Raw genomic sequence first — 16895 nt, 5'->3', positions numbered from 1 at the left:
TTATCAGTTTCGATAGAATATCGGACACAATTGCTCCTGATAACTTCACTTGCGATTCTGATCTGACAGAAAGCAGGAAAAAGAAAGGCTGTAGGAGCAGAGACCAAAATTAAGTGTACAGGTTGACCAGAAGCCTAGCTGCATTCCATATTTTTTTTTTCTATTACATTTCACCAAGCCATCTAGCCAACATATGCAGCTGCTGGATTTCCTTTACCGGGATCAATAGTTTTTCTCTGTTCCGCCTTGTTGTTAGGCAACACTATTGGCGTAACAGGTTTCTTTTCTTTTAGGCAGCGATTGGAGAGTTAATGGGAAATGACCCCTCCCCCCACTCCCGAGGTACATTTAGATATTGAATAAAGCCCATTTTAGATGATGCTATCTTTTAAAACGATTTTATTAAGGTAAGCCTGATTCACTGACAGTCCAGATTTGCATGAATTTATGAACAAATGTTATTTTTTTCCAAGCTGTAGGATCAAGAATAAAAATAAATGTCTTCTTTATAGTGTAGTTGCTTGGTATTACTGCCGGTGTTATGAAGAAAACAACATTAGATTCTTAGCTTAGGTCCTCCCATCACTGGATTGGCTGAGGCTGTAGCATTCAGAGCTGAAGTGCAAGAGGAAGTCACAGCCACCTTGCAGTGAGGACACCTAGTGGCCAGTTTTAACATCCTTAATTACAAAGTTCCAGAAGGAGCCCTGGTGCATGAGTACACTAAGTAAATTGCCAAGGGGTATAAAATAGGGTAAAAAAAAATGCCCAGGGGTATAAAATAAGGGGAGATTAAAAATGTGTGTGTGTATATATATATATATATATATATCCAGCATTTAAAACAGATACAGAGGCACTGAACATCTTGGAAGTCGCAAGAATACCTTCAAAAGACTTATGTGGCCAGAGGCAGCACCAACTGCATAAGTACTGTTTTAGAAAGTTCACTGTGGAAAAGATTTTAGGGCCCTTTTACTCAGCGGCAGTAAGCACTAGTGCATGCTTACCGCTGCCTAAAAATGGCACTAGCAGAACGTGCTCAGGAGCAGGGCTTTAGCAAGGGCTGTGCAAGCAGTGCAGCTACACATAGTGCAGTTATCTAGGGGCGCAATTGCATGGTCCAACATCATCCCCACTGCCTCTACTGCTGCATCTTGCGATCTGCAATAGTAGTGACAAGAAGAAATGTGTAGAGCCACTCTGCTTAGGCGTGCACTATTGACTGTGCGGGTCCTCTGCCCCCCCTTCTGATATCAATTTCTATTCTGGGGCACAAGACCAGCACAGCCAACGGTCTGCACCTGAGCAAACGGCCCTACATATTTCTTCTTGCCCCTACTACTGCAGATCAGAGGCAGCAGCAGCAGCAGGGAACAGATTGAAGCCAAGGTAACCCAGGAAGGGGAAGGGGGTGGGAACAGCTGGATGGAAGGGTAGGGAGAACATGGAGATGCTGAATGAAAGGATGGAGGAAGAGAGAAGGGGCATGCAAAATGGAAGGATTAGATGAGAAAAAGGGGACATGATAGAAAAAGGATAGAGGGGAAACGTTGGATGGAAGAGAGAGAGGGGGGCCCATGCTAAATGGAAGGATGGGGAGAGAAAAGAGGGTCCCTGAATGGAAAAGGGATAGAGTGGGGATGCTGAATGGAAAGATGAGGAGATGAGATGCTGGATGACGGGATGAGGAGAGAAAAAGGTCACATACTAGATAGAAAGGGGCAAAGAGAATACTGTATGGAAGGATGAGGAGAGAAAGAGGGGATACTGGACAGAAAAAAGAACATAAGAATTGCCGCTGCTGGGTCAGACCAGTGGTCCATCGTGCCCAGCAGTCTGCTCACGCAGCAGCCCGTAGGTCAAAGGCTAGTCCCCTATCTACGTTCTGGTTCAGCAGGAACTTGTCTAACTTTGTCTTGAATCCCTGGAGGGTGTTTTCCCCTATAACAGACTCCGGAAGAGTGTTCCAGTTTTCCATCACTCTCTGGGTAAAGAAGAACTTCCTTACGTTTGTATGGAATCTATCCCCTTTTAGCTTTAGAGAGTGCCCTCTCGTTCTCTCTACCTTGAAGAGGGTGAACAACCTTTCTCTATCTACTAAGTCTATTGTCTTCATCATCTTGAATATTTCGATCATGTCCCCTCTCAGTCTCCTCTTTTCAAGGAAGAAGAGGCCCAGTTTCTCTAATCTCTCACTGTACGGCAACTCCTCCAGCCCCTTAACCATTTTAGTCGCTCTTCTCTGGACCCTTTCGAGCAGTACCGTGTCCTTCTTCATATACGGCGACCAGTGCTGGATGCAGTATTCCAGATGGGGGCTTACCATGGCCCAGTACAGCGGCATGATAACCTTATCCGATCTGCTCGTGATCCCCTTCTTAATCATTCCTACCATTTTGTTCGTCCTTTTCGCAGACGCCGCACATTGCGCGGATGGCTTCATCGACTTGTCAACCAGTACTCCCAAGTTTCTTTCCTGGGGGGGTCACTCCGAGTACCACACCAGACATCCTGTATTTGTGTATAACATTTTTGTTACCGACGTACATCACCTTACACTTATCCACGTCGAACCTCAATTGCCATGTCGTGGCCCATTTCTTGAGCGTGTTTATGTCACATTGCAGGTCTTCGCAATCCTTCTGCGTCCTCACTACTCTGAATAACTTCGTATCGTCCACAAATGTAATCACTTCGCTTATCGTACCAATTTCCAAGTTGTTTATAAATATGTTGAAGAGCACAGGTCCAAGCACCAAACCCTGCGACACTCCACTCGTGATGCTTTTCCAGTGTGAGTATTGGCCATTTACCCCCACTTTCTGTTTCCTATGCTCCAGCCAGTTTTTAATCCACGTGAGTATTTCACCCTTGATTCCATGGCTCGCAATTATTTGAAGCAGTCGTTCATGCGGGATCTTGTCAAATGCCTTCTGAAAATCCAGATATACAATGTCGACTGGCTCGCCGCTGTCTATCTGCCTGTTTACTCCCTTGAAGAAGTGCAGCAAGTTCATCAAGCAAAATCTTCCCTTGCTGAAGCCGTGCTGGCTGGTCCTCATCAGATCATGTCCGTCAAGGTGATCAATGATGCGGTCCTTTATAAGCACCTCTACCATCTTTACCGGTACCGAGGTCAGACTTACCGGTCTGTAGTTTCCCAGATCTCCCCTCGAACCTTTTTTGAAGATTGGCGTGACATTCTCCACTTTCCAGAATCCTTCCCGATTTGATCGACAGATTGGCTATTAGCTAAAGCAGTTCAGCTATAGCCCCTTTCAGTTCCTTGATTACTCTCGGATGGATGCCATCCGGTCCCGGGGATATATCATTTTTAAGCCTATCAATCTGCCTGCATACCTCTTCTAGACTGAACGTCAACCCTGTCAATTTCCTGCCTCATTTCCTGTGTATATCCTCTCAGCCTCCAGTATGTTGTGTATATCCTCTTTGGTAAATACAGAAGCAAAAAATGTGTTCAGTTTGTCAGCGATGGTTTTGTCCTCCTTTAGCACTACCTTTATTCCATGGTCATCCAATGGCCCGCAGGTCGTTTCCCCTTAATATATCGAAAGAAAGGCTTGAAGTTTTTCGCCTCCTTGGCTATTTTTTCCTCATAGTCTCTTTTGGCCCTTCTTGCTGCCTTGTGGCAGCTGCTTTGATGTTTGTGCTTTTTCCAGTTTTCATCCATTTATGACCTTTGCCATTCCTTAAACGAAGTCTTCTTGTCGCTGATCACTTCCTTAACAGCTACAGTGAGCCACGCCGGTTCCTTGTTCTTTTTCCTTTTGGATCCCTTGATGATATGTGGTATATATAGATACCATGTCCTTAAAAAGGGACCAAGCTTGCTCTAACGTTTTTACAGTGCTTATCCTCTTCTTAATCTTCTTCCATACCATGAGTCTCATCCCTTCGTAATTCCTTTTTAGGGTGTTCAGTGCCATGGCCAATGTTCTGGATCAATGTTTTGCCCCTGTGTCCAGGTTGAAGCGGATAATATTGTGATCACTGCTTCCCAGCGTCTCTTCTACTTCTATACCTTGCGCCGGTCCTCGTATTCCATTTAGAATTAAGTCCAGAATTGCTTTTCCTCTTGTATTTTCCTTGACAAGTTGTTCCAGGAAGCAATCACCTACTTTTACTAAGGTGTGCCTCCATAGAGCTTGTGTTAGTATTTTTCATTTAGAGCGTGATTAGCACATGCTAAAAATGCTAGCGCACCTTAGTAAAAGGAGCCCTAAGATCTATAAACTAAAATCAAGTGATTGCCCCATCCTGTCGAGACATTGTTCACAAACATATCAGATAATCAATCTTTTCAGTAAACTTACATACAAAATGAACTTCACATTAAACCCCCTCTTCTACAAAACTGCACTAGCAGTTTCTAGCGAGGGGAGCCGCATTGAATGGCCCGCGCTGCTCTCGACGCTCATAGGAACTCAATGAGCATCCAGAGCAGCGTGGGCCATTCAGCATGGTTCTCTGTGCTTTCTGCGCTAAAAAACGGTTTCGTAGAAGAGGGGGAAAGTTTATTTACATGCTGTGGTAGTGATTTGCTACAAAGCAAATACATGCAAACTGGTTCAGTCATAGATGACTTTGTGAAAATGAGTGCAGAAAAACAGCTTCACAGGTTCATTTTTAGAAAAATAAGCTACAGCTCAGAGGCTATAGTTATTTTTGTAAGGCACCAAAATGCCCATTCACATGCCAGATGGGAAAAGTTAAACTGAACGTGAAATTCTCTGGATCCCTTCTAGGATCCTCTTATCCAGTCTATTGGCCCAACAACCTAACCCAGGGGTTCTCAACCCAGTCCATGGGTCACACCCAGCCAATCAAGTTTTCAGGATATCCACAATGCATATACATGAGATTGATTTGCATGCAATGGTGTATGTAAATCTATCTCATGTATATTCACTGTGGATAGGGTTGCCAGATGACTTGGAAAACCCGGACATGTCCTCTATATAGAGATTGTCTGGGTGCCCGAACAGATGTTCCAAAACCCGGTCGTTTGTCCGGGTTTTGGAAAGCCCCAACATCCTGGCCACGTCTTGAGGGCCTCTGAGCATGCATGGATGATGTCACACGCATCCACACAGAGGCCCTCCGGATGTGGCCCAGAGGTCAGAAAAGAAAGACATGCCTTTGTGGGGGCGGGACTGGAGCAGAACAGAGTGAGACCATGTGTCCAGGTTTCAATATGGAAAAATCTTGTACCCCTAATTGAGGTATCCTGAAAATCTGACTGGTTGAGTGTGTCCCAAGGACTGGGTTGAGAACTCCTGCCATTGCCTGACTTAAAGGATAGATGTTAGGGTGAACAGTCCATGCTGTTGAAGCCCTGCTTGAAGATCTTACTGTTATATATATATTTTTTTAAATCCCTTATAACCTCTATGCAGTAAACCTTGAGAAAGATATTGAGCAGAACTGCCTTCAGATCACTGAAGCATGCCACTAATCACCTTCTTAAATCAAGATTTATGTCACATTCAGAGGATAACTTAGTATAGCTTTGCTAGTAGAAAAATTAATGTATACATCCACCTAGGCTGTATTGAGGGTCTTCTGGGCAGAAGCAATATCCAGTTGCTTTTGCCCCTAGTGGTTCTCTGTGTTAGAATAGCTGCCATGAGCTCTAACAATAATCTTGTGGCACTACTACTAGAGGTTCGCCTTCCAGGCAGCTCCTAGAGGCAGGAGTTAGTGGAGATTGCCTCTATGCAGAAGACCTCCACTGGACTACCACAGATGTCAGAAGGACCCAAAAGGGGGGGGGGAGAGTTTCAAGGGAGTTCAATCTAGTGGGTCTATCTAGGGGCGGGGGTTAGAGAGGGAATCAAAATCTGTGGAAGGTTAGAAACATAGAAACATAGAAAGATGACGGCAGATAAGGGCCATAGCCCATCAAGTCTGCCCACACCATTTACCCACCCTCTTAAATCTACTGACCCCCTAAAGAATAATTGTAATTATAATGTCCCTCTACTGACCCGCTCATTCAGTCCTAGTGACCCTATCCCTTGGCATGACCTCGTAGGGATCCCACATAGGTATCCCATTTGTTCTTGAAGTCTGAGATGCTGCGTGCCTCGACCACCTGCACTGGAAGCTCGTTCCAATGCTCAATCACTCTCTCCGTGAAGAAGTATTTCCTGGTGTCTCCACGGAACTTCCCTCCCCTGAGCTTGAGCGGATGTCCTCTTGTGGTCGAGGGTCCCCTGAGAAGAAAGATATCATCTTCCACCTCTATCCGTCCCGTGATGTACTTAAATGTCTCAATCATGTCTCCCCTCTCCCTACGCTCCTCGAGAGTGTAGAGCTGCAATTTGCTCAGTCTTTCTTCGTACGGGAGACCCTTTAGCCCCGAGACCATCCTGGTGGCCAGGTTCAGGAGGGAGTATCCAAAAATTATGTGGTTGCCAGCCAATATTCAGTACCAGCACCTGCATAGCTAAGGAACCAAAATTAGGACCGCTTTTTCTACAGCACTCAGTATTGCCAGTACTTGCATAGCTGCCTGCTCCTCCCCGACTGCACTCTTGGAGTTCTCCCTTTCAATTCTGCAAAAATGGCCAGTCAGATTTGATATTCAGCAGCATGGAGTGAAATTTAAGTAGGCAGGAGACTGTTCTGCCTACTGAAATCATTTTGAATATGTATCAACTGGTTAGATTGTGAGTCTACTGGGGACAGGGAAATACCTACTCTCTATCTTGAAATCTGGAAAGCACTGTGATTGTACAACATAAAGAATCTAACACATCATATATGCTATTCTGCACAAAATTCAAACACCTATTTATACTGTAATAACCCTAAAAGCTTTTCAAATGCACTCCAGTAACAGAGAACACAGTAAATGATGGCAAATAAAGCCCCATATGGTCCATTCAGCTTACTCAACAAAGTGGCCAGAGTCACACCCGCCAATCTGTGCAGTGTCTGTCACCCATGCTTACACACTGGTTAAGTTTCCATCTTGTCAACCATATAGGCAGTCAAACATGAGGGAATATTGGTTGTAGCCACATATCAACACCCAAATATTGCTGTCAGTATTCAACTTACTCCTCCAATGGTCTGGCATCTCTCTTCTCTCCTCTTCTTCCCTTCCCTTCTCTCTCCCACACCCACGCCCACACTCCCATGGTTTGGAATTTCACTCTCTCCTCTCCCTTCCCCCCACTTCCATCAGCATCAGCCCCCTTTCTTTCCCTCCAACCCAATTCCATCCAGTATCCTTCCCCCTTATGTTTTCCCCTTTCCCTGCACACCAATTCCATCAGCATCTGCCCCCTTTCTTTCCCTCTAGCCCAATTTCATCCAGTATCCTTCCCCCTTTCCCTGCACCCCAATTCCATCAGCATCTGCCTTCTTTCTTTCCCTTCAACCCAATTCCATCCAGTATCCTTCCCCTTATATCTCTCCCCTTCCCCTGCACACCAATTCCATCAGCATCTGCCCCTTTCTCTCTTTCTACCACCCTTCCATACCACCCTGCCCCCTTTCTCTCCCTCCACCACTCTTCTAGGTCAGAGGGGGCCCGCTGAAGAAACAGACTGCGTCTGCCGGTCCAACCCATCCGACGTCACTTACCTCTTCCCTGAGCAGAGCCGGCAGACACAGTCATCAAGGGACCTTGCAGCAACTCTTTGCATCTGCCAGTCCACCCCTTCCAATGTCATTTATTTAGGTTGGCTGATGGCGATGCCGGGGAAGGGCGGTGTTGTCGATCTCCTGGGGGGGGGCCAGCACTGCCGATCATTCCCGGGGGTCCCACGTTGCCAAGGGGAAAAAAAAACAAAAAACGAGTCCTCTGTTTCATTGGGCCCCCCTGACAACTTTGGGCTCTAGGCAAGTGCCTAGTTGGCCTATTGGTTAATCCTGCCCTGTCTGGGAGGAAGTGACATGAGAGAGAGCTCTGAAGCTGATGCGGGCAGCAAGTTAATCGCTGCTCGTGCCAAAGTTAAAAAGGTACGGGGAAGGGGCACATGCATCGTGGGGGGGGGGGGCAGGGAAGAGGGCAGGAAAGGGTCTCCACCGCTCTGGGAGCTGGTCACCCTCGCTATGCCACTGCACTCAGGACCTATAGAGCAATTCCAACATACCATAACAGCAGTAATGTCCACATGTCACACAACAAGCATCTATGTACCTAGAAAAAACTGAACAAACACTGCTTAGATATCACTACACCTAGGTGCACAACAAGGGTGCACCTAGGAAAAGGCAGCATCTTAAACACTGCAATGAGCACTAGAACATCAATACACCCACTGTAAAACTAAACAAGCCAGATTAATACAGATTAGAAAGTTGCACGGGGATGGACGGGGGAACAGATATCAAGCCCGTCCCCGCTGGTATCAAACCCGTCCCAGCCTGTAACCACAAGTAATTGAATCTGTCCCCACCCATCCCTATAAACTTCAGAAGTAGTTATTTCATTTAGTTATGCTACTGAATTAAAGTCTCTGCAAGGGCACTTTATTAATTTGGAAATATTAATTGGAAGGAATACGTACTTTGTAAATGGGTCTCTGCCAGAGCCTCTAATGTAAATATAAAATATAAATACTCCAGCTGATGAGGACCCCCAAGTTATGTCAGCTGAGAACTTCCTCTGAAGGTGGCCAGGCATCCCTTTTGTCAAGCTTGGCAGGCAGCATTAGCGTCCCTGAGTCACAAATGCTGGCACCTCACTGGCTCAGGATGTTGCCAGTGACTGCTGCGCTTGGTGAAGGGGAGTTCAGGCCATCTTTGGAGGAGGTCCTCAGATGGCAGTGCTTGGGGATCCCCACCAGCCACAGCAAGAGTCAGCAAGTATTTCAGCACTGGAGAAATAAAACCACACGTGTATTTCCTAATATATTTCAGTCAATAAATTCCTTTTGTACCTTTGTTGTCTGGAGATTTATTTTTCCAAAAAGTTGGTCCCAGTCTCTCTTTTTTCCGCTTTCCCATCTTCTGCAAATTCTTCTGTTGCTGTTCATTGGTTCCTCTTACCATGGTCCATCCTTTCTCCCTTCTGTCTTGGATCAATCTCCTTTTTTCCCCTCCCCAATCCTGCACAGCATTTCTTCCTCTCTTTCCTCCACCCCCATGTGTAACATGCCTCCCTCTCTTTCTCACTGTCCAACATCTCTCTTTCTCTCATTCCCTCCCTTGATGCAAAGGGAGCTTAGAAAGAGAAAGAGGAATCCAGGGTGCATCTCTCCCATCTCCTCTACTGCCACATCCAACATTTTTCCCTCTCTCATCCCCCAAACCATGCGCAGCATCTTTTGTCCCTGCCTACCAGTCCCATGTCCAACATTTCTCCTTCTATCACCTCTCTCCAGCACCATGCCACATCTCTCCTTCCATTCCTCCACTACTATGTCCAACATACCTACCTCTTGCATCCCTTTCAATTTGTCCCATTCAATCTGTACCACTGTTCCCTCTCCACCACCATAACATATCTTCCTCTCATCTTTCTCTTCCCCATGGATCTGTACCTTGCTCCTCTCCCTTCCTATGCCCCAAAATTCTCCTCTTTCTTCCATTCCCCATGTGCACCATTCCTTCTCACTCACACACTCATGCCCAACAATTCTCCCTTTCTATTCCGTCCCCCACCTAAGCATCTCTTTCCCTCCCTCCATCCTATGTTCCAAGTTCATGCCCCATTCCTCTCTCTCTCCTCTGTCCTAAGTTCATGCCCCCTTCTTCCTTCTGTGTTGAAACACGCTCCCTCCCTCCCTTCATCGGAGGGAAGGCTTCCGGGTCAGCTATAGGCGTTGTGCTGGGAGTGCTGCATGCTGCTTTGTGGAGGGGCTCCTCGAGGTGCCTCCAACCCCGCAGGATCTCTGTGACCCCGGGGAGGATCTCATGGGATACCCGCAACACCAAAGGAAACCCCGTAGGATCCCTGCAGGTTCCTCCGGATTCCCGTTGTCCCCATTCCTGTGTTGCTCTCTAATACAGATCAATCCTGCACAGTCAATGCTAACAGAAAACAATGTCCTTTTCATTCAAACAGAACACAGATACACCTTCACCTAGTATGGAATAAGTAGTCACAAACGAAAAATAGAAATATGTAGACAAAAGTTAAACTGAACCGCCAAAAAGCCAGATTCTGCATACAGTGAAACACCACAGAAGCAGTGACATATATCCCCTAATACTGTGCAAAATATAAAGATAGCAGATATAAATTTGAAAACACTGACAAATAATCACCACTTTACAAATTAACAAATAAAAATAACACAAAAAAATGGAAAATAAGAAAATACCATTTTATTGTACTAATCCATTTTTCAATTAGCTTTCAGAGGCCAGAACCTCCTTCTTCAGGTCAATACAGTATACTGCTGTTGCATTTCAAGCAGCTTCACATGATAGAGAATTTCGATTGTTATTGCTTGGAGCCTGTTCTTACAAACATTTCAGAACTCAACTGAAAACTTATCTCTTTACAAAATACTTGATCAAATAATTTATTTTTGTCATCCTTAAATTGTCTTTAGTTTATAATCTTTTATAAACCACATAGAACTTATGGTTACGCAGTTAAGAAGTACGAAGTTATGTTATGTTATGTAATACATGGAGCAGCATAATTTTTAAAAAGTCTAACAGCCTCTTTTACAAAGCCACACTAGCGGCTGCCCTGCGCTAATGGCCCCGAAGCCCATAGAGATTTAAAGGGCTCTGGGGCCGTTGCTGCGTGGCTTTGTAAAAGAGGCAGTAAGTCTAAGCACTAGTCGTCCAAAGTCAGCAGTGTCCAAAGTCCATTCTCGAAAAATACGTCCAAAATAGTTTTTTTCAAGAATCGTCTACTTCTACATCCAGGCCGTTTGATCATCCAGACTGCTAAGTTGTCTATCATTATACCACATTCATGTTGCACACTCTTCATTTAATTGTTAATATGTTTCCTTCATGCTTAAAAGATATTAATTTAAACACTACATTAAAATATCTTGATCTTTTAATGGTCAAACAGAGTGAAGAGTGGTCGAAACCTAGAGCTGATAGGAGAAAACTGATGCAATTTTTGGAATCAGCAGGTCAAATATACCCAGAAACATGTCTAACATTTGAGGCACCAAAATGAGTGTCGGCCAGTGTTATTTTTTCTTCACTCTCTTCTTTCTATCCAGTGTCTGTCCTCTGACTCCTCTCTCTCCCTTCCATAGAGCATCTGCCCTCTCTCTCTGCCCCTTCCATCCACTGTCTGCCCTCTCCCCCTTCAATATGGCATTGCCCCTCTTTCTATGTCCCTTCCGTAAACTGTCTATCCTGTGCCCCTTTCTTTTGTACATGATTCATTTCAGCTTCACTCCGTCTCCATTATTCTCTGTCTCCAATTCCTCCCCTATGCTCTGGCATCTCTCTTATCCTTTCCTTCCTTCTCTTCTCTCCCTTCATACCTGGCAATGGCATCTCTTTCCTCTTCTTCCCTTCCATCTCTCTCTCCCCCCTCCATGCTCTGGTATCGCCTCTCCTTCCTTTCCCTGCCTCCTTCCCTCCTTCCTGTCTCCTTGTTCTGACATCTGTCTCCTCCCCTTCCCTCCATGCCCTGGCATCTCTTCCTCCTCCTCTATGATCTGGCATCTCCTTTTAATACTTCCTTTTTCTTCCTCCCTCTCCTCTCCCTTCCATGGTTTTCCTTCTCCCTCCCTCCCCCAGTCGGGTATAGCAATTCTCTCTCCCTCCACTCCCCTCCCCTCCCTCCATCTCTTTGTCACCCTCCCGGTTCGGCAGCACAGCGTTCATAACTCACTGCTCTTGAGAGCTTCGGGCCTTCCTCTACACCGGGTCCCATCTAATTCCTGTTTCCACGAAGTAGGGACCTGGCAGAGAGGAAGGCCCGAGCCGACAAGAGCAAGTTGTGAATGCTGTACTGCTGAAGAAGTTCCTGATGCCAGCCCTCAGAGGAGTCATCAGAGTACTGCACCCCCTTATGTGCTGCAACTGGAGTGGACCGCAACCCTTCCCCCTTGCAGAATAAGCAGAATCTTAAACAAAAAGTTATATATTTAATGGTGGTAGGTACCTGCTGTGCTGAGGCAGTTTACCAGCTATGGAGCTGTAGATTTATGCTGTCCAGTCTCTCCCATACTGTAACCTCTGCACAGTTGCAGTAAGTGGTGGCGGGCTTGAGCCGATGGAATTCTTGAGTGGGGAAGTCTAAGCCAAGGCTCACTACTGGGAGAGCTCTTACATCTACCAATCTGGAGAAAGAGCTTGAATTTGATGGCTAATCAGGAACACTTCCTTAGAAGTGCTCCTGATTGACCTTCAAGCTACAGTTCTATATCATTAATTGTTGGATATGCAGAGCTCTCTCGTGTGAACAGAAATCAGCAGCTGGTGCACTGCGCAATGAAAGAAGGTGTGTGGCCACGAAGCTGTGGAAACATTGCCTGGCCCCCAAGGCCCCCTTGTAGCTATTCCCCTGTGGCATCCTTCCTTGCCTACCTACCAACCACCTGTTCATCCAAATGTCTTACACACTGGGTTTTCTTCCTGTCAGCAGTTCAGTCAGGCTCTCCCTGACCAACCCAAGAGGCCTTCTCTACAGAGAAGGCCCCTGGGGTTGGCTAAGGAGAGCCTGCTTGAATTGCTGCCAGGAAGAAGATCAAGTGATTAAAATACCAGACTCGGAAAGGGCCAGTCAGAATGAGTAGTTGGTCAGTGAGAGTGGAGAGAGAGAGAGATGGCAGTGTTCATTAATACAAATCCTTTTTAATATTTATATCAATGACCTGGAGGAAGGAACATCCAGTGAGATCATCAAGTTTGCAGACGATACAAAACTATGCCGGGCGATCAGATCGCAGGAGGATAGAGAGAAACTCCAGAGTGACTTGTGTCGGTTAGAAACATGGGCAGAGAAATGGCAGATGAAGTTCAATGTGGAGAAATGCAAGGTAATGCATTTAGGCAATAAGAATAAGGAATACGAGTATACAATGTCAGGTGCAACTCTGGGGAAGAGTGAACAAGAAAAGGACCTGGGTGTACTGATAGATAGGACCCTGAAGCCGTCGGCACAATGCGCGGCAGCGGCAAAGAAGGCAAATAGAATGTTGGGCATGATAAAGAAAGGAATCTCGAGTAGATCGGAGAAAGTTATAATGCCGCTTTATAGGGCAATGGTCAGACCACACTTGGAATACTGCGTCCAACATTGGTCTCCTTACCTAAAGAAGGATATAAAACTGCTGGAGAGGGTGCAGAGACGAGCAACAAAACTGGTGAAGGGTATGGAGAAACTGGAATACGAGGACAGACTTATAACACTAGGATTGTTCTCCCTTGAGAAAAGGAGACTGCGTGGGGATATGATCGAGACATTCAAAATACTGAAAGGAATCGACAAAATAGAGCAGAGAAGATTATTTACATTGTCCAATTTGACACGGACTAGAGGACATGTAATGAAGCTATGGGGGGACAGGTTCAGGACTAATGTCAGGAAGTTCTGCTTCACTCAGAGAGTGGTTGACACCTGGAATGCCCTCCCAGAGGAGATTATTGCGGAATCAACCGTCCTAGGCTTCAAGAGCAAACTAGATGCATATCTCCTTAAGAGAGGCATATAAGGATATGGTGGACTATAAATTACGCCAGGTGTACACCTGGCAGGGCCTCCGCGTGTGCGGATCGCCGGACTTGATGGACCGAAGGTCTGATCCGGAGATGGCAGTTCTTATGTTCTTAAATCCCATTGCCTGTATCCAGTGACAAAAAGAAATTAGAAAAACTGCTCAGGTCACCCAAAAGATCCCCAAGGGATGTCATTGGCTCACAGGCCTTGCATTAAAGAACTCTGTCCAAGAGATACACTTCAGATCACAGGCTTTTATAAGGAAATATTTTTAAAATTAATCTAATCTAATCCTTTGTTTTATATACCTCATCATCCCTGCAAAAGAGGGTGTAATGTGGTTTACATTAAGACTTTGCACGGCATATTAATTAAAAAATTTGTATGAATTATACTATAAAAATAACCTAATCTGAAATAACAGAAAACAAGAAAGTCTTTAATCTTTTTTGAAAGATTTTATAGTTAGTGCATGACCGCAGATTGATGGGTAATTCATTCCATGAAGTGATAAATAGAAAACTGCAAGAACAGAAGACTTGACTCCTTGACTGAACACCTATAAACAATGGAAAAGACAGCTTATAAGCAGTAGAAGATCTATGACCACTTTGTCATGCCAGACCTAAAGGCAATGGTACAACTGAGTCACCTAATTGTCCATAAAATATTTTAAAAACTAGACAGGCATATCTCCCTGAATGAGGCCAAACCAAAATAGGATACAAAAATATTTTCAATAGTCAGTTCAAACTTGCCCTACCTCCGCATGAAGAAGCACACAAAGGAACGCTCCTGAGTCACAATCCTTTGTCAGCGCAATGAGGAGGTGTGCAACTCACTGCTATGCGGCATCTCTGGCATCGGGCCCGGCCTTTTATCTGCTCAATGTCCCTCAATGATGCCATCAAGGGGCAGAGTCACTGGTGTCCGAGAATGGGCTCAAGATAAAATGGTACAAGGTAGTTCGGGATCAAATAGGTGGTCAGCTGCAGATGGAAACAGCGCAGTCAGCTGAGGTATTCATAGCCCTCTGTCCGCCTCCGGCATCGGCCAGGCTTTTATCTGCTTGATGCTCCTTGATGATGCCACCAAGGGCAGAGTCATTGGTATCCCAGGTCGGGCTCAAGATAAGATGGTACAGGACAGTTCAGGATCAAATAGTCAGTCAACTGCAAATGGAAACAACGCAGTCAGCTCAGATATTCACAGCCCACTAGATTTTTTTCCACTGCCCTCATAGACTATGTTGCTGTTTGCTCCACACTTTTGGGGCAATATGTGTGCAAATTCCCTTGTTATTTCTTCCCCGGAACCTCTCTGTGACTATGTCTAATCCCAAGTCACCCAATATTCAGCAGGACTTAACTGGCTAGGGATGATTTCTGGCCAGCTAAGCCCCATTTGGCCAGCTATCTGCTGATATTCAACAAGTGATAGTCAGTTATCTCCCGTTGAATATCAGGCTCGCCAGCCAGCCCAGTCATCTGCTGTGTTGCATGATATAGCCAGTTACCACCGATTTTCATTGACTAAGGCACACAGCCAGATAGACCCACCTAAAAGGCTGATCTATCTTTGCCCACCAGCTTTGGTCCTGATATTCAATGCCAGCATCCCAGGCATTGAATATTCGGGATCACCATCAACTGTGGGAGGCAGCTGGGCTGCCTCCCACAGTTTAATATTGGGCCCAAAGTTGCTGCTAAACATGTGGGCCTCCTGCTTCCATGTAGCCTTTCCAGATGTCATACTTCTACCACCCTCCTATTCAACCAACCTACTTAAGGGCTTGTTTCCAAGTTATTTCAGGTCAATTTCAGACTTAATTTTTAGACTTTTTTTTTCACATTCATAATAAGTTAAAGCGGGTGTCTCCTTTTAGGTGCCCCGTTGCCATGTGCTGAGAGCTTATTCTATAAACAGCACCTGGGCATCCAGATTACAATATAGATTATTAGCATAACCGGAAATGGGGCAATTTACATCTATGCACCCACAGTCACAGAACCACAGATCTGGCATAACTATGAATGCCTGAAGGTGCAAGTGCAGTGTTCTACCATAGTACACTATACTGTTCACCACTGTCTTCCTATACCATACTATGTGCCATATTTACCATACTGTGTATACCACATTGTCTGCCTTGCTACAATCTCTCTCATGCTGTGGTTGCTGCACAATGTTTGCTAAATTTGTCATGCACCCTTGCCTTACCACTTTGCCAAGTCATGTCATACTATATTAACCATACTTTGTAAAACTGTGTGCCATGCTGTTTTGCCAAACTCTACTTACCATGCTATGTCTCACCATTTCATGTTTTACCATATTATGTTTTTACCATGCTGTTTGCCATCTTCTCTAAGTTTAGCATGCTATCTGTTACCATACTATATCTGAGAATGCAGCACCATTGTTGGAGCTACAGCCTGGGCACCCTGAGGTTGTGCGTGTAGACTCATGCTGCTCCTTGTGACCCTGGGCGGATCACCTGTTCTCCCATTGCCCCAGGTACATTAGGTAGACTGTGAGCCCACCAGGACAGTCAGGGAATTAGTACCTGAATAAATTCATGTAAACCGTTCTGAGCTCCCCTGGGAGAACGGGATAGAAAATTGAATATATAAATAAAACTTACAGTGTTCTGTAAGTTTGCATGTACAGTAAATAGCGGCATCACCCACACCACTTCCAAGCTTTATCCACGTGAATGTGCTTTTGCATTTCTGCAATATGCCACTTTTGCTTTGCTTCCTCTTTTGTGCATATGTGTACACTTATCCATGAACATGCTGGTATTCTGTAGAATTGTGCATCCAAGTAGCATGTCCCCATTAATACAATTTCCTTTTAAAGGCTGTATTTAGCAACATAGGTTGCCATTAAGGTATTTTATTTTACTATTAACTTGTGTTAGTTTAGCACAGATCCTATTTTCTTCAATGAGACCTTGGGGACCTATTGCCAAACAGCGGTGAAAAGCGGCCTTAGTGCACCCTTACATGGGTCTTTCCCACGTGCTAAGGCCATTTTTATTGCTGGAGTAAAATGGCTGAATGTCCTATTTTTTTGTATTAATGGCCATGTACTAATTTTTCCATTAGCACATGGCCATTAAAACAAATTAGCATGTGAGCTCTTACCACCACCTATTAAGAAGGCAGTAAGGGCTCATCTACTATGCACACAGTAACCGGTTAGCATGTGATAAAGTAGTGGTTAGCATGTGGTTAACATGTTAGCAAATCAGTTAGCATGTTAG

The sequence above is a fragment of the Geotrypetes seraphini genome, chromosome 1, assembly GCF_902459505.1.
Source record: "Geotrypetes seraphini chromosome 1, aGeoSer1.1, whole genome shotgun sequence".
Classification (NCBI taxonomy): Eukaryota; Metazoa; Chordata; class Amphibia; order Gymnophiona; family Dermophiidae; genus Geotrypetes; species Geotrypetes seraphini.
The sequence above is the reverse complement of the archived record's forward strand: the minus strand, read 5'-3'. Positions refer to the sequence as shown.